Source organism: Erinaceus europaeus, chromosome 7 (assembly GCF_950295315.1).
Source record: "Erinaceus europaeus chromosome 7, mEriEur2.1, whole genome shotgun sequence".
NCBI classification, from domain to species: Eukaryota; Metazoa; Chordata; class Mammalia; order Eulipotyphla; family Erinaceidae; genus Erinaceus; species Erinaceus europaeus.
The window spans coordinates 18,910,609-18,937,342 of NC_080168.1; the positions used below are offsets into that span (position 1 = coordinate 18,910,609).

The following is a 26,734-nucleotide window of genomic DNA, read 5'->3' on the forward strand; positions in this document are numbered from 1 at the left end:
CTTAGCCGTTAGTGTAGTGTTATATTGAATGCATAAATGATGAAGTGGGACAGTATATGTAGCAGTATTTAGCACGTTTTTGGCATGTAGGTGGCATTCAGCAGGTGGCATTTTTAAATGGGTTAGATAATGCTCAATAGAATCTGTATTGAACTCTCTTCTGGACTTGGAAATACTTTGGGCTATATAATTCTAGTTTATGTGCAAAAGAAATGCTTTTAGATCTATAAGCAGTTGAGTATTGACCCTGCAGTCTCATTGTTTTACCCACAGGAAATTTAAGATTATTAAGGAAAATAAAGAATAAATGCAAGTTCAGGAAGCCCTTTGCTTGTATTACTTTTTTTTTTCTTTCCAATTTTGAATCTTATTAGTTTAAAGTGATAATAAAAAAAGTCATTTGGAGACAGGACAATATTATCACATCTGGAGAAACTTAATAAGATTAGGACAAAGGCTCTATTCTCTTCTTGATGCACATGTGCAGTTCTCATTAACTTTTGTTCTATCTTGAGGAAAATATTAGAAAACGTCATGCACCATAAACATTCCCCACAAAGGGGGTTAATTAATAGGTACATGTAGTATTAATGCAGATGTTAACCATTAACTATGATAAGTATTCCCTAATACCTAGTGCCCATGGATAATTAATGCTCACTAATTCCCATAATTCTTAGAAGAAAATATAAGACACAAGTACACATGATTAGAGAATCTTAAATAATTTCAAAAACTTTCCTACTATTTATAGACCCAACACTTTGTTGATTAGGCAAATAATTTTTAAAAAGTATGTAATTTCTATAAAACCGTTCAAGATAATATATATTACAGCCAAATATCTTTCTGAATCTCCTGTATCTGTGAAACAATAGGTTCTAGGAATTTGTATTTACAAGACCAGTATGTTCTTTTATCTATATAGAAACAGACTTCCCTTTCAGTGTATAAAGAGAGTCTAGTATAAAGAACTGTACTTTCTTATCCATTAATTTGGCCATTCCATACCTAGTTTATAGCATTTTCTAGCATTGTGTAGTTTTTTTAAAAAATATTTTTAAAAAAGTATTTGTTCATTTATTTTCCCTTTTGTTGCCCTTGTTGTTTTCATTGTTATTGATGTCATCACTGTTAGATAGGACAGAGAGAAATGGAGAGAGGAGGGAAAGACAGAGAGGGGTAGAGAAAGAGACACCTGCAGACCTGCTTCACCGCCCATGAAGAGACTCCCCTACAGGTGGGGAGCTGGGGCTCAAACCGGGATCCTTAAGCTGGCCCTTGTGCTTTGTGCCACTTGCGCTTAACCCGCTGTGCTACCACCTGATTCCCCATTGTGTATTTAAATATATATATATATTTATTTAGGATAAGGATAGAGAAAAATTGAGGGAAGAGAAGTAGAAAGTGAGCGAGCTCTTTGCAACTATGACACCATCTCCCCAGACAATAACTTGGGTCCACCTGCATATTAGATGTCAGGCTCAGGCAAAAACTAGTAAAGTCATGGGCCTCTTGGAATATACCCAAAATAGACCTACTAGCTTTTTCCAAAACGGGGACCCCAAATCTCCATCTACAATACTCTTGTCTTTAGGTTCATGATTAGGTCAACAATTTTTTCTGCTTTATATCTTAACTTTTTTTTTTTTTCAGCCACCAGGTTTCAGGTACTACCTTGATGCCAACCTGACTTCCCTGGGCAGATAACCCCACCATGTGTCCTGGAGCCCTACCTCTCCAGACCCCTGCCCCACTAGGGAAAGAGAGAGACAGGCTGGGAGAATAGTTTGACCTGACAATGCCCATGTTCAGCAGGGAATCAAATTAGAGAAGCCAGACTTTCCACCTTCTGCACCCCATAATGACCCTGGGTCCATACTCCCAGGGAGATGAAGAATAGGGAAGCTATCAGGGGAGGGGATGAGATAGGGAGTTCTGAAGGTGGGGATTGTGTAGAATTGTACCCCTCTTATTCTACGGTCTTGTCAGTGTTTCCATTTTATAAATAACAATTTTTTTTAAAAAAAGAACAGATAACCAAATTAAAAAATGGGCAAAAGATCTAAATATGTGCTTCACTGAAGTAGACACACAGATGACCCACAGACATATGTCCAACACCACTGATAATCAGGGAAATGCAAATTCAAAGTGCAATGAGGTGCCAATCCACATCAGTGAGAATAACATTAATATAGATATTAAACTGGAAGCAATAAGTAGTGGCAAAGATGTGGAGAAAAAGAAACTCTGGTTTACTATTAATAGGTGTGTCTACTGGCCCACCCTTTATGGAACATGGTACTGACTTTTTTAAGTAAAAAAAAAAAAAATCTTACAATTGTAATACCTCTCTTGGGCATTTTTTCTGAAGAACATAAATTTGAAAGGCTATGTCATTTCCTTATAGCAGTACTATTTACAACAGCAAACATGGGATTAATCAATGTGTCCTTCTGTAGATGCCTGGATAAAGAATCTTTGGCCTGCAAGTTCAATGGAATACTACTTACTAGAAAAAAGATAACTCCATGCCTTTTGGGACAAAGTGAGTAAATTAACTGTAATTATTCTAAGTTAAATAAGCAAGGAAGTAAATGACAATTACCAGGTGACTTCACCTATATGAAATAAAAATATAAATAACTGAAGTTGTAAATACTGAAAAAACAAATTCCTTAGACTGTGAAACCTATGGTGGTGTTTATTGAAGAGAGTGGGGAGGGTAAATGGTGGGTTTTGGTGGAGTTTTTCTTGATGTAATTTGGTTGTGGTAAGGTGTGTATCATGCACACATGTATATGTATACATATGTGAGACATATTTCTAAAATTGTATACTATTGTAAGGCAGTGCCAAACCAATAAGCACGTATAGTTAACAACAAATAAATCCATGCTTTATCATTTATTGCTTAATGTTGTTAAATGTAAGATAGATTCCTACCTGTGACAAATACAGAAATACATTATTCTGGGGCCCGAGTGGTAATGCAGCAGGTTTAAGTGCACATGGCACAAAGTTCAAGGACCAGCATAGGGGTCCTGGTTTGATCCCCCAGCTTCCCACTTACAGGACAGTCACTTCCCAGGCAGTAAAGCAGGTCTGCAGGTGTCTGTCTTTCTCTCCCCCTCTCTGTCTTCCCCTCCTTTCTCCATTTCTCTCTGTCCTATCCAACAATAACGACAGCAATAAGAACAACAATAATAACTACAACAATGATAAACAACAAGGGCAACAAAGGGGAAAAATAGCCTCCAGGAGCAGTGGGTTTATAGTGCAGGCACCGAGCCCCAGCAATAACCCCGGAGGCAAAATAAATAAATAAATAAATAATTAAAAAAAATACATTATTCTGAATCCCAACAAGAAAAGACTAGCTGCTCAGCTGTATGCAGTGTGGCTGTTGGACATTTCCAAGTCTTTTGCTCACTGATCATCTATCACAGCTTTTACCTTGGTGTTCTTTTCTTCTCAGTGAAATTCACAACCAGTGACAGAGCAGTAAGAATGATACACATCAATCCAAGGTCTCTCCTAGCTGGCAGCATTTGCTTCATCCTGGACAGAGATGTCTTCTCAGGTCAATGTCATGGATGTCCTCTTACCAGCTCTGCATCCTTTTTAATTTCCTGGAGGCCACTCCCCAATAAACCTGTGTTCTCCTAACTTCTTCTTAGTGCGTGCCTCTCTAAGAATGCAAGGGCCCACTATATTTGCCAGGACAAACAAATGAATGTGTGACTGATGTAGAAAGGTTCATTATGTGAGTCAACAACAAGAACCTCACTCAAGTTTGACAGAAAAAAAGAGGGAAAAAAAATGAGGAGAATTAGTTAACCTTCAGAGACGTGAAGAAATATTGGTGTTAAAGAAATCAACAGAGGTGTTCTAGGAGGTGAATAACCCAGTAGAGTGTACACATTACCATGCACAAAGACCTTGTTTCTGGTCTCTGGACACAACATGGGAACATCAGGAGGAGGGAAGCATCACATGTGCTGGAACAGTGTTGCAGTGCAGTGTCTCCCCTTTTCTGTTTCCTCCTGACTCTTATAGTCTAGCTAAAGGAATGAAAAATGGTCACCTGCAATGATGGCGTCTTGTATGCACTGAGTCTCACTGATAGTCCTAGTGGCAAAACAAAACAAAACAACAACAACAACACACACACACACACACACCAAACCATGAAAGAAATCTACAGAATACAAAATAAATTTACCTATGGATCAACAGGACATATAAATGCAAGCTCTTTCAAATATTTTTTTTCAAGTGCTAAATATATGTAATAAATATTATCCATAGACCTAATATTAAAGGAACCACTTTTGCTATTAAATAAGTAAATCTCTAAATGAACATGTTCTATCAATGAATCTATTTAGTACTAGAATATAATTTATACTATCCACATGAGCAAAGTCATGTTTGTCTATGCTACAGGAAGGCTCGGGGAAATAGCTTCATTTTTCTAAATCAGTGTTTCAATGCCTTCCATTGAAATGGTAATCCACCTGCAGAAACATTAAGTTAACCAAACACTGTCCCAGAGTCCCATTTTGAGAAGCCCTGCCATACCCAACACACACTGCTTCATGCTGTTCCTGCTAGTTTAGGAGATGAGGAAGAGAACAAAAAATGCAACAGAAGGGCACCTCTAATCCTTAAGGAGGGCACAGCAATGGGCAAAGGAAAGGAAGGTATGACTCGTGGTAACAATGGAAGAAAAAGCAACAAAACAAGTCTGCATGTGTTTGCAGTTATTTTAAATAGTCTCAAATATTTTCATACAAAAGTCCTTTATTGTGAAGCATGTGCAGTGTAGAGTAAGTTGAAACATATGTGCAGGACCATCAGTTCTTGTGGCAGAAGCAGGAAAAATAGTTGACTGATGAAGTGTCCTGCTTGGAGTGCAGTCCTATAGAAAGAAAGAAAAGACAATATTAACACATAATCTGCCGTGTGGAATTCCGACCGTTAGCTTTCCTTGACTATGAGACAGGAAAAGGAATGGCTGTCCCTGGAAAAAAGTATTTATAGGTGGTAGGGACTTTTCACCCTGTATAACTGAGCTTTGCTACAATAGTTTTTGTTACTTTAAAATTATTCATTTACGGGAGTCGGGCGGTAGTGCAGCAGCGGGTTAAGCGCCTGTAGCGTGAAGCGCTAGGATCAGTGTACAGGTCAAGGTTCCAGCCCCCATCTCCCTGCCTGCAGGGGAGTGGCTTCCCAGGCGACTATATTATTACTCAGGAATAAGGAAGGATTCAGGCTAAACAAAGACAACATTCTCCCTGAAGACAGGTCTTTCTTTCTCTCCCCCTGTCTTCCCCTCCTCTCTACATTTCTCTCTGTCCTAACAACGACGACATCAATAACAACAATAACCACAACAATAAAAAACAAAAGCAACAAAAGGGAAAATAAATAAATAAATATTTTAAAATAGTCATAAAAATTATTCATTTACTTAGATATTTATTTATCTAAGAGCACCTACACCCTAGCATTTGAGGTGCTGTTGAACCCACTACTGCCAGGTATGCTTCTCTTGAGTGACCTCTCCACTTGCTTTTGCTTCAGAAGAAAAACAAAGCTTTCTGGTTTGCTGTCAAGCAAAAAGCAAACCCTTCAAAAATGTGGATTGAGTAGAGTGATAGATAGAAACTCCCTGGGAGGGAAGGGGGGATGATTGACAAAGAGATTCTATTTAACTTAAGTTTACTGAGGTTTCCTTAGGTCTTATCCTCAAGGACCAAGATGATTAAGCAACAGTCCCAGACCCTTGATATCTGGTGAGATTCTGCATACAAGAGTAGGTTCTTGAACCCAAGTCCTTGCACATTGTAATGTGTGCGCTCAGCCAGGTTCACCACCACCTAGCCCCTTATTTATTTATTTTCCCTTTTGTTTCCCTTGTTGTAGTTATGATGGTTGTTATTATTGTTGTCATCGTTGTTAGGAGAAAGGAGGGGAAGGCAGAGAGGGAGAAAGACAGACACTTGCAGACCTGCTTCAGTGCTTGTGAAGCCACTCCCCTGCAGTTGAGGAGCCAGGGGCTCAAACCGGGATTCTTAAAGTGGGCCTTGAGCTTTGTGCCAAGTGCGCTTAACCCACTGCACTACAGCCCGACTCCCTAAATATTTTATATGATGCTTCCTGTCCTTTCGATTAAATAATGGAGAGAACAAACACAATGGCTTGCCTAATATTGTTATTGTCATGCTTCTACACCAGCTATCTCATAATTTTATGATATATATATGTATGTATATATAATCACTAAATAAAGAATTAAAGAAATAAAAAAAAAAGAGTAGGTTCTCAATCCTCTGGTATATCCTGGCTGATCAGCCTGACCTGTCTTCAGGGAGAATGTTGTCTGTGTTTAGCCTGAATCCTTCCTTATTCCTGACGATTCTTAGTTATTTTCCACCCCATTCCTCCCCTTCCCCCACCACCCAGGTCCTTGGCTACAAATCTTCACTTTTGCTTACTTTTTTTTATTTTTTGCTCTAAAATTTCATTAAGTTGGGTTCACTTTATTATTTTCTTATTTTTCTAAAAGTTTACACCATTCCATGAACCTCTCCCCATTTCCTATTCCTTTGGCCCTTGGCAGCCACATTTTTACTGAGTGTGTGTTTTCCTTTTTTAGCTGATTTTCTCCTCCTCCTCTCCATCTCCTCCTTCTTTGCTAAGAGGGTTAGTGCTTTACAATGCAATCATTGATATATGTGTACAATTTCACTATGTAATAGGTCCCCAAAGTTCTCTTGCTATGCTCCCTTCCCCTCCCTTTCCAGAGTCCTTTGCTTTGGTGCAATACATCTTGTCAAGTCCATATTTCACTTTGTGCTCTCCCTCCCTCCCTCCCTCCCTCCCTCTCTCCCTCCCCATTTCTACTTTATAAACTCCTGCTAATAAGAGAGATCATTTGGTATTTATCCTTATCTTTTTGGCTTATCTCACTCAATGTGATGCCCTTGAGTTTCATCCAAGAGGATGAAAAGGAGACAACCTCATGATTTTTCACACCCGAGTAGTATTCCATAGATACTACATATATACCACAATCTTTTAAACCACTCATCTGATGCTGGACTTCCGGGTTGCTTCCAGGTTGTGGTAATTACAAACTGTGCTGCTATGAACATAGGTATACACATATCTCTCTGATAGGTGTTTCTGTCTCTTCTGGGTAAATCCCTAGGAGAGGAATTGCTGGGTCATAGGGTAGGTCCATTCCATGTCCCAATAAGTCTCTAAATTGCTTTCCACAATGGTTGGACCATTTTTCACTCCCACCAGTAGTTAAGAAGTGTCCTTTTCCCCTCTATATCCCCTCCAACTTTTATCATTTCTATCCTTTCTGGTGAAAGACATTCTCACAGATTTTACTTGTTTCTAAAAGTTCAAATTTCTTTTTTTTTTTAATTAACTTTATTTATTTATTTATTTTTAATTTTTTATTTAAGAAAGGATTAGTGAACAAAAGCATAAGGTAGGAGGGGTACAACTCCACACAATTCCCATCACCCAATCCCCATAACCCACCCCCTCCCATGGTAGCTTTCCCATTCTCTATCCCTCTGGGAGCATGGACCCAGGGTCGTTGAGGGTTGCAGAAGGTAGAAGGTCTGGCTTCTGTAATTGCTTCCCCGCTAAACATGGGCATTGACTGGTCGGTCCATACCCCCAGTGTGCCTCTCTCTTTAAAAGTTCAAATTTCTTTTAAAAAATATTTATTTATTTATTCCCCTTTGTTTCCCTTATTGTTTCATTGTTGTAGTTATTATTGTTGTTGTTGTTGGATAGGACAGAGAGAAATAGAGAGAGGAGGGGAAGACAGAGAGGGGGAGAGAAAGACACCTGCAGACCTGCTTCACCGCCTGTGAAGCAACTCCCCTGCAGGTGGGGAGCCGGGGGCTCAAACCAGGATCCTCACATTGGTCCTTGTGCTTTGGGCCATGTACACTTAACCCGCTGGGTTACTGCCCGACTCCCATGCCAACATTTTCTAACAGACAAATCATGATGGAAAAATAGGCTGAGGCTTCTGACTGATGTATTTTTCACGGTTGATTTCTTTATACTCAACATCTGAGTTCTCCTAATGCATTAGAGTCTGGAGAATGGCTTGGGAGGGAACTTTCCCTCTCATTGGCCAAAGTGGTCAGGCTGATGGATAAACATCCGGCCTAAAAGTGTTGGACAGAGGATGTGGTAGAAAAGGACTGGAAGGAGAGAGATGATAGATAGATAGAGTCCAAGTCGCAATTTGTGGCTGTAGAGGAGGAAGAGAACACAGCGGCCTGGGGTGTAGAGAAAGGGACATAAAGACTGACACCTTCTTACTGGGGAGACATAACGCTCAGATAATAAGTGACAATTTTGTTGGTATGCTTCTAATTCTGCTTCTAAAAACCCCTTCTGTTTCATTTGGTTTAATCCCCCCTGCTTAGCACTGTATTCTATTTACATAACCACTGTTAATTAAGCACTGCCCTGCCTGCAGGGCATTGGTTTAATCCCCACTGGTTCATGGTGTCTTTTTGCTCGGGCCCCCTCTCCCTCTCGTAGTACACCCTGATTTGCACCAATCTCTTTTCTCTCCACCCTCTCTACATCACATCCTGTTTCCACCCTACTTGGCCAGTATATATGGACAGGATTTGTGTTTAGGATGGCTTAGATTGTGCTGCATTCTACATGAATAAAGAGATACTGCGTACAGCTCAGCCATGAGTCCCTGGTCGTCTGTCTCCGCCCACAAAGCTAGTCTGGCAATTTTTGTTACTTTTAATTTTTTTAATTAATAGTATGTTATGAGATTTTAAGATTACAGTGTACAGTTTCACACTACACTGACCACCAAGGTTCTGTATCCCCACCCTCCCAAAGATAACCACCATAGTTCTCAGAAGGCTTACAGTTTGCTTGCTTTTGTTTTGTTTGGATTTAATAAGTCACATTTTAGGGATGTTTTCTTTCTGATGGTGACTCAGGCCAGGCTCTGGTGACTGGGAGATAAAATTTCTGACCACAGAACTCCTACCTTCTGCAACCCAAAAAAGAATTTTGGTCCATACTCCCAGAGGGATAAATGATAGGGGATGTAAATCAGATGGCTTTCTACCCCCATTTCACTAGGACATGAAGTGTTTGTCACCAGGAATCTTGCTCTTATACTACCAATGAAAGCAAATCTGGAAAATACCAGAGGAAGTCAGGCACTGTTTCTCTTACCTGATAAAGAAGAGGAAGAAGGGAAAGACACTTGGAATAGGTGTAGGGATGGATGAGAAAGTGTATCTGAACTGGAATCTTCAATCATCTTATTTCTTTGAAGAATATTTTAATTTTCTCTTGGTGTCTGAAGTATACCACCCCGTTGGGTACATATTTCAAAGACAAATTGCAAAACTTATTGTTACAGCAGTAGCACCAGTAGGTTAGTGAGGTAAATAAAAGACTGTAACATATTCTGAAAAAGACAGCACAAAGAGAAAAAAGAAACCTATGGGCAGTTTTTCTCTTCCTCTCCCCTTGAGGTCCTTAACATGTCAATGTCCTACTTAAAGGTGCCAGACAACTCATTGGGGTTATTAAATAGGAACATGAGCTTGCTCTTCACGTAAATGAATGGTGCTATGAGATGCAGGCCTGGTGAAAGAAATGGGATGGTTGCTTTTTACACAGCCACCTGAATTGGTGGCTTTTCTTTTAAAAACAGAAAGTAATTAAAACTGTTATGTGTTTCCATTAGTTGTTCAGTAATAACTACAGAGTGAGAGGGATTTGGGAGCAGGGAGTATGATTTCATGTATTAATATTCGTAAGCTTTGTAGGCACATTTACATTTGGTCCCTAGAAATAAGAAAATTTAATGAATACATTCACAAGGTTGAAATGTCTCTGTCTGTGCCTAGGTAATGTCTTTCAAAGCAATTAGTTCATAAATGAAGAAGGTAGTCGATCAACAGGCGGCTGGGTAGTCTATCCAATGGCTGCAAATAACCCTGCATGTTGTTTTCCTCTTAAAATGGATTTTGAGTTCTTCATTTGCCAATCATTTACTATTTTATTGGGTTGAGTGGAGTGGGGAAGGGGATGAAAGTGACAAAAGCTAATTCAGGGCAGGGGTAGATAGCATAATGGTTATGCAAAGAGACTCTCATGCCTGAAGCTCTAAAGTACCAGGTTCAATCACCTGCACCACCATAAGCCAGAGCTGAGCAGTGCTCTGGTTAATAATAATAATAATAATAATAATAATTCAGACTCATGCAAACAGGGTGCTTGTAAGTATGAGGTGATTAAGAGCTCTAAGTCATTTGGGTCTCTGGGTTTTCTTTAGATCACACTTGGATTTAATCCCTAATTTTTTTAATACCTAATTTTAAGACTTATTTATTTACTTATTTTTGTCATCACTGGGGCTTTACTGCTCTGAACTGACTTTTTCAGATAAGTGGGGAGCTACAGAGAAAGAAAGAAAGAAAGAAAGGAAGAAAGGAAGAAAGGAAGGAAGAAAGAGAGAAAGAAAGGAAGAGAGAAACAAAGAGAGGAGAGATGATAGCACCAAATATTTTCCCCTATGATGGCTGCTCTAGGGTCTGGAACCTGAGCTGTATGCATGATAGAACTGGCACTGTCCCAGATAAGCTATTTTAAAATGTATTTTCAAGGAATCCTGAGATTCCCAAACAGACACGATGGGCCTAGACCTCAAATAAAACCCTCTCTTCATTGTTACCGGTCATCTCTATCAGGCACAACAAAATATACCCCTTTATGGGCCCCAATAGGACCTTACCCTCAACTTGGATTAACAACGGTAGAAAACGTCCCATCCTCCGAAGGAAGACTGGACAACATATTCTATGCTACACCTGAGGAAGATGGGTCCTGAAATTGGGGCAGCTTGGAACGTTCCTACTCATGACCACAGAATGTGAGCTCAGATCTATAGGGATGCAGAGGTCACATAGGCTCCTAAGCTGAATATGGGCCCCAGATCACATCAAATCTATGGGGTTCACAGTCAACAATAGTTATACACCTTTCCCATATTTGGGAGCTACTTTTTTCCCTGATCCAACTTTCTGGTCCTTCTTCCAGCCATGACATCATCTCCCCAGACAATAATTAGGGTCCACCTGCATATCAGATTTCAGGCTCAGGCAAAAAGAAAAAGAAAAACAAATAAACAAAAAAATAAAACACTAGTATAGCCACAGGCTCTTTGGAATATAACTAAAATATGCCTACTAGCTATCTACAAAATGGAAACTCTCCCCCAACTCTTCATCTGCACTATTCTAACCTTTAGGTCCATGATTGATCAACAATTTGTTTGGCTTTGTATGTTAACTCTCTTCTTAGCCACCAGGTTCCAGACGCTAGCAGGTTCTAGACGCCAACCAGGCTTCCCTGGACAGACAACCCCACCAATGTGTCCTGGAGCTCTACTTCCCCAGAGCCCTTCCCCACTAGGGAAAGAGAGAGAAAGGCTGAGAGTATGGATCGACCTGTCAACACCCATGTTCAGCAGGGAAGCAATTACGGAAGCCAGACCTTTCACCTTCTGCATCCCACAATGACCCTGGGTCCATACTCCCAGAGGGATAAAGAATAGGAAAGCCATCAGGGGAGGGGATGGGATACAGAGTTCTGGTGGTGGAGACTGTGTGTAGTTGTAACCCTCTTATCCTATGTTTTTTTTCAGTGTTTCCTTTTAAAAAATTTTTTAATATTTATTTATTTCCTTTTTTTTGTTCTTTTTGTTTTATTGTTGTAGTTATTATTGATTTCATTGTTGTTGGATAGGACAGAGAGAAATGGAGAGAGGAGGAGAGGGAGAGAACGATAGTCACCTGCAGACCTACTTCACTGCCTGTGAAGTGACTCCTCTGCAGGTGGGGAGCCAGGGGCTTGAACCGGGATCCTTACACTGGTCCTTGTGCTTTGCGCCACCTGCACTTAACCCGCTGTGCTACCGTCCGTTAGTGTTTCCTTTTTATAAATAAAAACAACCAGTATTTTTAATGAGATAATGAGATAGATATTGGTTGTTCCCAATTCTTGTGCCATTTCTTTATTTGCATCTCAGAGAAACTTTGTACCTTGACCTCATTTACTTTTGTAAAAAATAAAAAACCAATTACAAAGAAGACTAAGGCAAGTATAAACCTGTGGGACTACATCAAATTAAAAAGCTTCTTCACAGCAAAAGAAACCACTACCCAAACCAAGAGACCCCTCACAGAATGGGAGAAGATCTTTACATGCCATGCATCAGACAAGAGGTTAATAACCAACATATATAAAGAGCTTGCCAAACTCAACAAGTGCAGGGTAGTCACTTCACAAGTGGTGAAGCAGGTCTGCAGGTGTCTATCTCTTCCCCTCTCTGACTTCCCCTCCTTTCTCCATTTCTTTCTGTCCTATCCAACAACGACATCAACAACCACAACAACAATAAAAAAACAACAAAGGCAACAAAAAGGAATAAATATATATATAAAATAATTTAGAAGTGAAACTTTCCATGATTCTAAAATTATCTTTATTTTTATTTATTTATTGGATAGAGTTAGCCAGAAATCAAGAGGGAAGGGGGAGATAGAGAGGGAGAGAGACAGAGAGACACCTGCAGCTCTGCCTCACTACTTATGAAGCTTTCCCCTTGCAGGTGGAGACCAGGGGCTCCAACCTGGGACCTCACACACTGTAACATGTGTGGTCAACCAGGTGTGCCACCACCTGGCCCCTCCTTCCATGATTCTAAAGCAGAAATGAGCTGAGGTCAGCACTGTATCCTCAATGGGAGGTGGAAATACTGAACAGAAAGCAGCATTTTGGAACTTTCTGTGTATCAGGGGAAGAGTAGGTGATCCAGGGATTTGATAGGGCCCCAGAGATTTTACATGCCACTTCCCCCTCATGCCAGTAATAACTGGTCTCTGTCCTACATGGCATTGATTTCCTCTGCCAGTTCCCAGGTAGGTAAGTAACATGTTTGCAATGATCTGGGTCTAAAACATAACTCTATTTTACAGTTAAAGAGAAAATGACCTGTGTAGAATTTTAGTAGACACTCAATTGTTCCTGCATGTAATCGTGGTTCAAGCAATGGCTAGTGCCCTCTGCTGTGTTTAGGTGCTGCGGGAGAGAAGTGTACCTGCTCTGGTGCTTTCCACTCAGTGGCATCAACAGCACTCACGGTGTTTCTATGGATGGCGGCAAACTGACAACTCTGGGTATCATCTCCTGCAGCTGAGCTCATACAGTTAACATGACAAATGACGTGGCCCTTCCATCTCCTTGACAGGTCAGCTTAGGCACTGGATTTATTTATTTAATTTCTTGAAAGGACTAGAATAGTAAATAAGACAGTAGGTTTTATTTTAGTTTCATTGAGCAGTAAAAAAAAAAAAAAAACAACTATCAATAGTTATATCTGGCAAGAAAGAACCTACTTTCCATGAAAGCTTATTAGTAAGACACCTATGTGCATAACATTTCTCATTTTATAGTGCAAGGTGAGTTCATCTTAGACTATACATATTCTAGGAAAAATCAGGTAATTATTCATATGCTGTCTAAGTCCAGGAATCATGTTATCAGGTAAGGAGTCCTTCATGGTGCAGCCTGAGAAGTGGCCCAGGGGATAGAATAGCTGCTTTGCAAGCAAAGGTCCTGGGTTCTATCTCTGGTACCTCAAGAGAACAAGACAGGCAAAAGTGGGTGGAACTCTATGGATGGTGGAGTGGATTTGGTGTCTCTCCCTGGTTCTTTCCCAGTCTTTAATATGTAACAACAGCAATCATGCACTTAATCTTACCAGCCTTTCAAGAAAAGGTCATTGCTGGTCAGTCTTGTTGTTCCTGAAAATATTGCCAACTTGTCACCAGACCTTGCTTCCACTCTTCTCTCTTCCATCCTGCACACAAGATACTGAGAAAACCGTTCACTATGTGATCAGAGCAATAGTCATGAGAAGGAGAAAAGTCTTTTAAACATATATTTTATGGCTTATTTATTTATTTATTTATTTATTTTAATGAGAGAGCTAGATATAGAGAGATAGGTAGGTAGAAACCAGACCACTGCTCAGCTCTGGTTTAAGGTGGTGCTGAGGACTGAGTTTCGAGCCTCAGGCAAGGAAGTCTTTTTCAGAAGCATTATGCTATCTCCTCAGCCCTCCAAATCACTTTTTTTTTCCAGCTTTTCTTGAGGGTGTATCCTGACATGAATGTTGTTTGCAGATGTGAATTTGTTTGGGACTTTTAGAAAAAAATGTGAAGAAGGAGAACAAACAGTGAAATCTTAGCTACCACTGATATTCTGAGCTATTGTTTTTTATAACCTCTTTTTAGGAAGGCATTTTCCAAATTGCTTTTATTGTTCCTGATATTTTCTTTCTTTCCCATTCTTTCTTCCATTTAACTAAGCCCAAAGCTAAACATTGTAACTTTAATAAAACAAGGGTGCCTTTGGCAACAGATACTAACCTTAAAAGTCACACAGTGGACATTTTCTACTTCCAGTATTTTCCTTTATGGTTTGTTGGTATGTGCTGAGCAATTTTAAGGTAATAAAACTGTAATGAACTTTCTCAATAAAGATGCTTTTGCTGACTGCTCCATTAGAAAATATGGCAGTCATTTGAAGGAATTTAGAATGGCAGCTGTTGCTGTTGCTGATATCTCTCCCTCTCTCTCTCTCTCTCTCTCTCTCTCTCTCTCTCTCTCATTGTGGTCGGCCTATACCCCTTTGCTCATTAAACCTTCTTATCAGCTTCAAAACCTAGGCCTATGAGATGATCATATATATATATATATCCTGTTTCCCGCACTGCAAAAAGTTAGATTCTCTTTCTTAGGAAAAAAAAAATGAAAGTAGCTGGATTTCTTAAAGTAAAGTGTGAGAGGTGGAAAAGCTAAATTGCTAAAGAAGTAGTCAAGGGAGAAGTGTTAAATAGATTTCCTCCCACAAAGCTTTAGAGGAGGATTAGAGTGATCACCCACAATTCCACATGAGTGATGATTTCCTGGACTCAGGGCTAGAGGCTACCACAGAGACATGGATGGAAACAGCAAGATAAACCAGTGAATTCTGTGCCTGCTAATTGCCTGAGTAGAATTGTTTGACATTGTCCCTTCTGAAAAGGTCAACTTAATCAGGTTAAATTGGTCAACAGATCTAAAACCAAAGCCTTAACTTTGCTTTCTGAAGATAGCACCTTTGCAATTTTGAAGCTTTTCTTCTTTTAAAAATAATTTATCTATTCATATGGTCTTTTAAATATTTTATCTCATTACTTAGTTATTGGATAGAGACAGGAAAATCAAGAGGGAAGGGAGAGAGAGAGAGAGAGAGAGGGAGAGAGAGAGAGAGAGAGAGAGAGAGAGGGAGACCTGTAGTATTGCTTCACTGTTTGCAAAACTTCCCTCTGCAGGTGACGACCAGGGGCTTGAACCAGGGTCCTTACAGACTGTAAGCTTCACCACCACCTGGCCCCTTGGAGTTTTTCTTCTACACAGCCAAATGTAGAGCTCTACAACCTAACAGGGAGAGAGTAGTGACTTTCACTCTGATGTGGCATTACTCTTCCAGATGGTGAATTTTCATCAATTAACAACATATTGTGTCTGGGGCAATAATACCACAAATTATTTTTCTGACATTGGCATCACTGTCAGATGGCAGAAATGGAGTTGGGTAACCTCTCTCTCTTTGCACTACTACTGAAGCCCATGTTCAATTGGCCTTTCTCTGCATTTGCTCACCCTGTGACAACCATTTAGTACTTAACCACAGTTCTGGAGCCCTAGGCAGAACTTTTTAAAAGACAGATAGAACCCAACCTCGTCCCACCCTGAAGAAGAGATGCTGTTGATTTAGAGGGCAACAGAGACCTGATGTCAGCTGACAGCAGGCGCATGAAGATGTTTGGGTTCCACTTCTGTTCTCTCCCTTCTGGTCTCCACTGCTTTTTCCTTCAGTCAGATGGTCTCTTGTTGTATGTTAGCAAGATGGTTCCAGCAGTGACATGATCATTCCCAATAGTTCCCAAAATACGATTGGTTGGCATGGTTTGAATGTTTAATATATACCAGACATGATTTGGGGCACTTTTATAGTAATCTTTTCTAAATTGCCTACAATCCTATTGTAGATGTCTTTTGTCTTCTAGGAACCAGAGTCATTAGATAAGAAACAACATTCCAAAGATTTACACACACAGAGTGTCTGGTGCAGTTGGGATTTGAATTCAGACAGTCTGTCCCAGAGCTTATTGGTTTGATCACTACACTTTGTTGGAACTGACTACTATAGAATTGACTTGATTCATGTGTCCATTTCTGAACCAGTTGCTGTGGCTTTGCTTGTAATATTCTAATTGTCCAGTATTTGATCATTATCTGCTTCTGGATGGAGATAAATTCATTTCCATCCCCCCTCAAATGTATGATGCATAGGTCTCCCCAAAAGTAAGTTAGAATGTAAGATGAATTTGAGACCTTTCAGCAGAAGCACTACATATGCACAAAGCCCTGGATGTGTTCATTACACAATACTGTTAAAGGAAAAAGAGAGAGAGAGAGAGAGAGAGAGAGAGACTTAGCACAGCTTACAATCGCACCACCCCATTCGGGAAGTTACTACTATTTACTCAGACAAAATTTGTTCTCTTGACTTTCCCAATTAGTGCTGTAGACAAGAATCTGAATACACATTTGTGGCTCTATAAGCCTTTTGCTTAGTATATGGACAGGGATTTCTATGAATTTGAAAGTTGAATTCCTTTATTGTATAAATGTTTTGTTCAATTGTCAGCACTGTGAAGTCCAACCTTTGGTATTGGCTACCTGGTTAGATCATTGCTTGAGAGTGTGTGTGTGTGTGTGTGTGTGTGTGTGTGTGTGTGTGTGTGTGTGTGTGTGTGTATCCAGACAATAGCAAAGGTAGATAGAACAGAAAGGAGAATGGAAGTGAGAACATTATTGTCAAGGTTGTGAGGTCATGAACCAGAGTCTGGTGGGAACAACAGGAGTAGAATCTAGACTTCTTGAAAAAGGAAATAAAGTAGGTAAATTAATTTTTTTCTATTTATTTTGAGTATTACACATCCTTATGGACTTTTATTCCCTTATGATACATTTTGCACTGAACATTTTTTAGCTGATTCTTCATGAACTCTACAATTTTTCTTCACACTGACTTTTCTTCCCAGTAGGATTCTCATAGATAATTTTTCACAATCAGCTCTTTTTCATTTGTTCTATGTGATGTTATCTTGAATAATAAATAGCCACACGGACTCAAGGAAAGTGCCTTTTGAAGGCAGCGTTTCATTCTTTCTTAGCTTTGTGGAAAAACAAGCAACAGCAACCAAGCCTGAAGTGCAAGTGGGGAGTGGGGGCTCGAACCTGGGTCCTAGTGCATGATATCCCATGTGCTCAACCAAGTGTGCCACCACCCAGTCCCCTGTTGAAATTCTTTTATGTGTGTTAACTTTCTTGATTCCTATAAAACCCTTTGGATCACGTACTATAATTATACATTTCTCTCTCTCTTCTTCCTTCCTTCCTTCCTTCCTTCCTTCCTTCCTTCCTTCCTTTCTTCCTTTCTCTCTCTTTATTTCTTGCTTTCTTTTCACAGATGAGAGAAGATAAGGTTGTTCAAGGTCACATAGACCTGGCTTCAGAATCCATGCTACACCATCAATATATAGTCGGATAATATGCTGAATGATTCTCATCACAGCCGTGTCATTTTATTGCTAATATATGCAGCCATCTTGCCACTGCTCTCAGTATAAAATGTATTTTTTTTCCTCAATTTAAAAAATTATCTTTATTTATTTATTGGATAGAGACAGCCAGAAATTAAGAGGGAAGGGGGTGATAGAGAAGGGAGAGAGACAGAGAGACAGCTGCAACATTACTTTACCATATACAAAGCTTTCCCTTTGCAGGTGGAGACCAGGGGCTCAAACCGAGGTCCTTGCACATTGGAACATGTACTCTCAACCAGCTGTTTCACCACCTGGCCCCCAAATGTAAATATTTTTATGTTGCCTAGAGAGTTTGCCAAGATTTGGCCCCTACCTCTACCTCCAATGTCAATTCTTTTATTTATTTGCTTATTAGTGATTTAATAATGATTGACAAGATTGTGGGTTGACAGGGGTAAAATTCCATACAATTCCCACCATCTGTGTTCCATTCCCTCCATTGGAAAGTTCCCTATTCTTTATCCCTCTGGGAGTATGGACCCAAGATCATTGTGGGATGCAGAAGGTGGAAGGTCTGGCTTCTGTAATTGCTTCTCTGCTGGACATGGGTGTTGCAGATTGATCCATACTTTTAACTTGTTTCTCTCTTTCCCAAGTGGGGCAGGAGAAGTGGGGCTCCTGGACACATGGGTGGGGTTTTCTGTCCAGGGAAGTCAGATTGACATCATGGTAGCATCCGAAACTTGGTGACTGAAAAGCATCCAATGTTAATTCTTTTTTTTTTCTTTCCCAATGTTAATTTTAACCACTTGCATCTTTACACATTTTTGTTTGTCTTAGAAATTTTCTTTTGTGCCTTTCTTGCCTCAGGGCAACCTATCTATAAACTAGGCAAGTGAAAATACTTGAGAAGTAAAATGAGGTTCAAAATATAAAAAGGACTCCAGACAACAACATCATTATATTCTGAAAACTGTGACAAATCACAAATATTGAGCTATTGAGAAGTGCAGAAGCAGAAGAAATCTTTCAGACTTGGAGGTCAGAAATAATTTCCATGGAAAATCCAAGAGTTAAGTCTATTCTTGGGAGAATTATAGGATTTGGATAATGTCAATACAGCCTACCTTTTACTTGAGACTAATGAGTTCTGGTTTTGTGATGTAGTGACTCTGATTCCAAAATGGAAATCACTAAAAAGTCTAAAGATTGCAAAATCAAATAGGTGATCTTTTAATTGGTTGTGTTATTGAGTTAAGAAGTAAAATGAATAAAATAAATAAGACTTAATGAGTAGATGCTTGGAATAACTGATTTACTGTGCTTTGCATATGCAGGAATTGATCTATAGTATTTTGCAAGATAAAAATGTATCATCCCCATCTTTTACTCTCAAGAAAACAGAGAAATTTTCTTTGGGTCTTGATGATTCCATCTGTTCAATCTTATCAATCTTATTTATGAAAATGTTAATTTTTATTTTATTTTTTATTAGAGGACTAGTTATTTACAGTACAGTCGTTAACACATAGGCATGAGCTCTCACCTCCCCTTGATTGGTGTCTAGGAAACACATCAGGATCACAATGCCTCTTTCTCCTGTCCCTTCCCTCCTTCTCCAGAGTTCTTTGCTTTGGTGTAATACCAAAACACGGCATACCCAGTCCGTGTTTCCTCTTACATTTTCCTTTGCTGTTCTTTGTTCTTAAGGTACACCTATAAGTGGGAACATTCAGTATTGGTCTTGATGTCTTCAGGCTCTGACCAAGATATTCTCCTTTTAAAAAAATTTATTTTCATTTATTTTATTTATTTTCCCTTTTTGTTGCCCTTGTTGCTTTTATTGTTGTAGTTATTATTGTTGTTGTTATTGATGTTGTCATTGTTAGATAGGACAGAGAGAAATGCAGAGAGGAGGGGAAGACAGAGAGGGGGAGAGAAAGATAGACACCTGCACACCTGCTTCACCACCTGTGAAGGGGTTGAGGAGCTGGGGACTTGAACTGGGTTCCTTACCCCGTCCCTGCATTTGGCGCCACTTACACTTAACCTGCTGAGCTACTGCCTGACTCCCGACCATGATATTCTTAACTGCTGCATAGTACCTCACTGTGTCTGTACCACAGCTTCCTTTGCCCAACTGGGTTGCTTCCAACTTTGGGCCATGAAAAACTGTGCTGCTAGGAGCATTGGTGTGCATAGATCTTTTTGGATAGGTGTTGTTAAACCTCCAAACTGTTTTCTTTCTTTCTTTCTCTCTCTCCTTTCTTCTTTCTTTCCTTCCTTCCTTCCTTCCTTCCTCCCTCCCTCCCTCCCTCCCTCCCTCCCTTCCTTCCTTCCTTCCTTCCTTCCTTCCTTCCTTCCTTCCTTTCTTAGAATTTATTTATTAATGAGAAAGATAGAAGAGAGAAAGAACCAGACATCACTCTGGTACATGTGCTGCCGGGGACTGAACTCAGGACCTAGTGCTTGAGAATCCAATGCTTTATCCACTGCGCCACCTCCTGGACTTCTCTCCAAACTGTTTTCTACAGGGGTCAGACCAATTTACAATCCTTCCAGAAATGTTAAGAAAGCCTCTTTCCTTCCTCTCCTCACCCCCCACCCCAAGTGCAATTTTTAAGATCATTTGGACTTGGAGAATAGAGCTTTCTGTAAGCATGAGATCCTCGGGCATTATATAAGGCTCATTCCAGAGAGGGCTAAGGACAAGTAACTGTCTTGTGTTTATGGGACTAAGAAGGTGCACTCAGTTAAATCTTGCTACTGAAAATGGAAAGGATTGAGTTAAATTATTTTTTTTGTTAGTTATCTTCCAAATTTTCAAGAACGAAGTCATTATAACTGCTCAACAAGTTGAAAAAGAAAAACAATATTATAGAAGCAGGGAGAGAGTTCAGTAGGGATCACACAGGACTCATGTATGAGGCCCTGGGTTCAACCTCTAGTATAGTGTATGCCAGAACATGTGGGCATTTTGATCTCTTTCTTTTCCCCCCATAAAATAAATAAGTCTTTCTATAATGGCCTTGCAAAATCAACTCTTCAATTTAGAAATCATATCTAAAATTGACTCATTCCCTTCAAATAAAACTATATAGACTTGAGGGAAGGTTAAACTTTTCTAGATTGATGTATGTTTGCAAGATGTATTTTATTAATGATTTATTTGCTTTATGAGAGAGAGAGAGAGAATGAGGGAGACAGAGAGAGAGGGAGACACACACACAGAGAGAGAGGGAGACATAGAGAGAGAGGGAGACAGAGAGAGAGGGAGACAGAGAGAGAGGGAGACAGAGAGAGAGGAAGACAGACAGAGAGAGAGAGGGAGACAGACAGAGAGAGAGGGAGACAGAGAGAGAGTGAGGGAGACACATACACACACACACACAGAGAGAGAGAGAGAAAAAAAAACCATTCAGTTTCAACATATGGTGTTTTAAGGGTTGGGGCCCCTGGGGCCTCAGGCATGAAAATATTGTGCTCTGACACTGAGATATCTCTGTGGCTACAAGCGAACACACATTGAGACAATACTAGAGATTAAAACTTGTCAGGAGCATCTGAGTTTAGGGAGTGATGCTTTGTCACTGTGCATCAGAGGGAGAACAGGTTATGGCTTTTTTTTTTAAAGTTATCTGGAAGTTTTGTGGCTACTCTGGTGTTCTCTGTGCAGAATTCTTGGTGTTTTCTCTCTAATACAGTGCCTTAGGCATTCTTCAGTGCTCAAATGGTATTTCATGAAGGATTCATCTATCAGTTGCTAAGCTGCTGCAATTTGCAAGGAGAAAGAAAAACATAGTTTAGTGGTCTTAGGGAACAGGTAAGAGGCTTATTTCCTAAGCCTAGGTGAGTAACTTGGTGAATTAAAAGCATATAATCAAGAAGCACATGTCAGAAATGTGTCACATCAAGACACCAATTTGTCTCATACTGTGTTTTGATTGAGGGAGCAGCCAATTTGGACGTGTGTATGAAAAGAAGAGTGTTGACTCTTTCACTCATGAAATCTATATGAACATCCAGAGCCCTCTGGATCCCTGGGTAAACAAAAGAGTGTCTTGTGTTATTTTTTCTCAGTTAGAGCCTGTTTAGAATAAAATTGAGCTATTTCGCCAAAGGCTAAAAAAACAGTCATTGACCATTATTCAAACAAGGAAGAACATATAGTTTCCTTGACTTAAACCTATTAAAGTTTATATTTTTTCTCAAGATGCTAGCTTGTGTTTAGATCTATTTATCATGAAGACAAAGCAAGACCCTTAGGTAAATAAGATAGTGAGATTACTTTCCCATTATCAGTGCCTTTATAAGGGTTTCAAGTAGTTTGTGTTTATGAGTGAATTTACAGAATTAAATTTTAATACCATAAATATATCTGATGTTTAGTAAGAATTTTTCTTGTTGTTTTGGGCAAGAATCCTAGTTCCTATTTCCTGTTTCCTCTGGTTCCCTAAATTATTTCTTTAATGTTGGAAATTTATTATTTAAAACATGGTGTATTGTTTTGTGTCTGTGTGCAAATTCCTGGTTTGATGAATTCTCTTCAAAGGAGGCTGAGAACTGTCTGAAGTGATATCAGATTAAATTTAAAAACATCTAATGATTGGTGTTGTGTAGGCAAAAAAAAAATCAGTATGTACTCTAATTTATTTTTCTTACTTTTTAAAATATTTGTATAGACAGACTATTGTTTTACACAGAAACAAACAACAACAACAACAAGATGAAGAAGCCAGTCAGGTCAGAAATGGTTTTGTACTTTGTCTCTGATTTTAAAGAATGAGTTTTTTTTTTAATTTTTTAAAAAATATTTATTTATTTTCCCTTTTGTTGCCCTAGTTTTTTTTTTTTTTATTGTTGTAGCTATTATTGTTGTTCTTGATGTCGTCATTGTTGGATAGTACAGAGAGAAATGGAATGAGGAGGGGAAGACAGAGAAGGGAAGAGAAAGACAGGGGGAGGGGGGGTCTTGAACCGGGATCCTTATGCTGGTGCTTGCGCTTGGCGCCACCTACACTTAACCTACTGACTTCCAAGAATGAGTCTTTTTATTGTACCTTTTCCAAAGATATGTCTTTTATGTATTGCATATGTGGGAGAGTTTGTGTTTCACAAGAAGCAGAGAGAGGGAGAAAAAGAGAGAAATTAGAGCAGAAACTGGTAGGTCCAGGACTAGGCAGTGAACTGGGAACCTCAGGCAGGAAAATCCGATCCTCTATCAGTTGAGCCATTTCATATTGAATTTATATTGAATATATGAAAACCAAGGACTGATAGTTATACATTAGTAAATCATTAATTAATTAATTAATTATTTTTACTTTTTTACCAAGTACTGCTCAGCTCTGGCTACTGGTGGTGCTGGGGACTGAAACTCGGAGGGGAGCTTAGATTCTCAAGCATGAAAGTCATTTTCCATAATTACTATCGAGTCCAGGATACCTTCTGCTTAGCAAACTTAAATACTTAGCCACTGCGCCACCTCCTGGACCACATGCATCTCCTAGCTAACTTAAATACTTCATATACGTTTTCATTAAGTTCAACATATAACTTGGTAAAGGCACTATTATTTCTTTCTTTCTTTTTTTCTTTTTTCTTTTTGCCTCCAGGGTTATTGCTGGGGATTGGTGACTGCACGATGAATCCACTGCTTCTGGAGGCCATTTTTAATTTTTTTTTTTTTTTCTATTTTATTGGATAGGACAGAGAGAAACTGAGAGCAACAGAGAGGGAGAAAGATAGACACCCATAGACCTGATTTACCACTTGTGAAGTGACCTCCCTTGCAGGTGGGGGAAGCCAGGGGCTGGAACTCGGATGCTTGCTTGGGTCCTTGCAGTTTACACTATGTGCGCTTAACCCATGTGCCACTGCCTGGGCCCCCTATTATTTCTATTTTGTAGGTTTCCTTGTTAACTTTGAAAGATTAAGTGTGTTTTCTTAAGCCAGTCCTTGCGCTTTGCGCTACATGTGCTTAACCTGCTGCGCTACTGCCCTGCTACTCCTAAATGTGTTTTCTAAGGCATCTATCTAGTGTGGTGCTCTGGCTGATCCTTTTCCTCTCTACTTTGAAGTTACAAACTCTTGTAATTCAAGACTGTTCATCCACAGAGGTGGCTGAATGGGCAGTAGAGTCCAGAACATAACTCAGTAGTGGTCACTGACTTTTTAGATTTCTCAAATCAATGAGACTCAAAAAAGAAACAAACAGCAAAACCCTAACACCAAATTTAAAATCTTTAGCACTAAAATAAGATGGATACTTTTGTAACTACCCTTAATAAAATTTTGTGAAATAAAGACTGCTTAATTATATTTCTTATATTTATTTATTTATTTTTACCAGAGTACTGCTAAGTGTGGGAATTGACACTAGGACTTTATAGCCTCATAAGATTTTTTTTACATAAGGATTATCCTATCTCCCAACCTATATTTCCTGAATTTTTAAGAATTATCATGCCACATTATTTGTGTTTCCAGAGGCCTGAAGTCATGAACAAGTCTGTTTCCTTATCTGGAAGGGAAGCTTCCTTGAACACGTGTGTAGCTAAGGAATCCCACAAAAAAGCAAGTTCACATCTTATAACCAAAGAACAGTTCTTCCTGGGAAATCACAGTTGGTAACCCAACATCAACACAATTATACAAACACTAGTGAATCTTATCTAAAGTTTAAAGCCCATTGTAGGTCTGAGGAAAAATTTTCGGGAACCATGCGGAACCAAACATTGCTTTTCTAACCTGTGCTGTTGAGCTAGGCAAATAGAAGAATAGCCAGATACAAACTTGAATATCGCCTGCTAGGTCTACAATGTGAAATATGACTCCTCTCAATGTCTGCTGAGACTGCTGTGGTCTCTTAGTATCTTCCACAAATTTCCCTGTGTTATCAGAAAACACAGTCTCCCGTCTCCCACATTCCCTAAGGCTATAGACTCAGCTGGGCTTTCCCGGGTCTGCTTTATTGTTTTCAGATATTTGCCAGCTCTCACCGGCCATTTTCTTTCACTGATAATTTGAAGGAAATTACAGTCCCTATACAAGGAGGCCAGAAATGTCCCCCCAAGCTCCTGGATAACAAAAAGGGACTGCTTCTTTCAACTGTGGGATCAAATAAATAATTGAAAAAGGAGGTTACAACCATCAGTCAGAACTGGAATAACATCTCCACTGCTTGGAACCTCCACAGTTAAATATAAAAGTGCAATTTCTAAAGCTTGTGAGGACCCAGAGGATAGTTTTTTTTAATGTCATTGTTACTTTAAATCAGTGCAATGACAGTGTTACTTATATGTGTGTAAACATAAAACTGAGTATGTTTCTGATGCGGGTAGCTCTTCTAATTACAACATGGAATCAAATGTACAAATTAAATAACAGAAAAACCCTAAAACCAATAAATCTCAAATGAGCAGTATTAATTTGATGTGACAAATCGAGTCTTGTTAGAATTAAATTCCTACTCACAATATGAAGACTGGCATAGGACTGGAATCTTGACATGCTTTTGAAATTGTGTGGAATGGAATGGATGTCCCCAGTTCCTGTACCAACTCTTCATTCAAATCTCAGAGAAACTTTGTACCTTGACCTCATTTTTTTTTTTTCTTTTTCTTTTCACTAGAGCAATTATTAGCTCTGGCTTATGGTTGGGGGATGAGGGACTGAGTCTGGAACTTTGGAGCCTCAGACATGAGAGACTCTTTGCATAACCATTATGCTATCTACTCCCACCAGACCTCATTTGTTTTTGTAAAAACAAAATATGCATTTCTTTTTAAGAGAGAGAGACCAGGGCACCACTAATTCTGGCATATGCAGTGCTGGAGATTGAACCTGTGGCCTTACCTTTGAAAGTCCTGAGCTCCACTGCAGGGCTACCTCCTGCAGTCTGCACACACTTGGTTTCATTTGGAGTAAATAATGCATCTTCTGCTTCACAAATTTCTATCTTTTCTCTTATTGTTCTGTGTCAGTTCAAATATGACTTGATGGCAAGGTGATCTTGAGCACAAGCACAGTGAGATGAAGTTGTCTTTTCAGACTCTAATTAGAAAGGTTGCTTCCACTGGGGCCTGGTGATGGTGCACGTGGTTGAGCGCACATGTTACAATGTGCAATGTTCAAGCCCCTGGTCTCCACCTACAAGGGGAACACTTCACAAATGGCGAAGCAGTGCTGCAGGTATCTATCTTTCTCTGTCCCTTTCTATTTCCTCCTTCCCTTTTGATTTCTCTCTGTTGCTATCCAATAAAGAATAAATAAATAAAATTAAAAGCAAACAAACTAATCGAAAATCACTTCCACTTTTTTTTATTGTTTGGTTCTGAAAGAACTGGAAGAGCTTGTTTCTGCTTCATCTTTTTGTTACTATAATTCAAAACAAGATTCCAGCACATTGCTGCATGAAAGTATTAAATACATGAACAAATGAACATTAACTCTGCTACAGGAAGTGACTAATGCCAAGTGGTGTGGAATGAAACTGGGTATGAATTCACAGGGCAGGGAAGGAAATAGACCTCTTTAGTATTGTATAAAATGCCCTTTTAGTATTGTTTTAGTACTGTGCTAAAATATTAACAAGAGAAAAGCAGATAGGAGTATATTAACATGTATACCTCATGTCTATGTGGTTGATGACCCAAGAAAAATGAAGAACTCTGCTTTTTATTTTATTTTTTAAATTTATTTTCCCATTTGTTGCCCTTGTTGTTTTTTTTAATTGTTGTTGTAGTTATTATTGTTGTTGTTATTGATGTCATCATTGTTAGGACAGAGAGAAATGGAGAGGGGAGGGAAGACAGAGGGGGAGAGAAAGATAGACACCTTCAGACCTGCTTCACCTCCTGTAAAGCGACTCCCCTGCAGGTGGGGAGTCCGGGCTTGAACTGGGATCCTTATACCGGTCCTTGCTTTTTTTTTTTTTTTTTTTTAGAATACATACCTACCCCTTCCCCTTGTGAA

General features: G+C 39.4%; 1 long non-coding RNA gene across 1 annotated transcript; it reads right to left on the reverse strand.

The window, feature by feature from the left end:
* Positions 1–4,812: 4,812 nt before the first annotated feature.
* LOC132539260 (uncharacterized) lies at positions 4,813–25,572 on the reverse strand. The gene is made up of 3 exons (XR_009550523.1): positions 25,235–25,572; positions 13,196–13,389; positions 4,813–4,927 (listed from the first exon to the last, which is right to left on the reverse strand). It is a non-coding gene; the product is annotated as an uncharacterized LOC132539260 (long non-coding RNA).
* Positions 25,573–26,734: the final 1,162 nt, after the last annotated feature.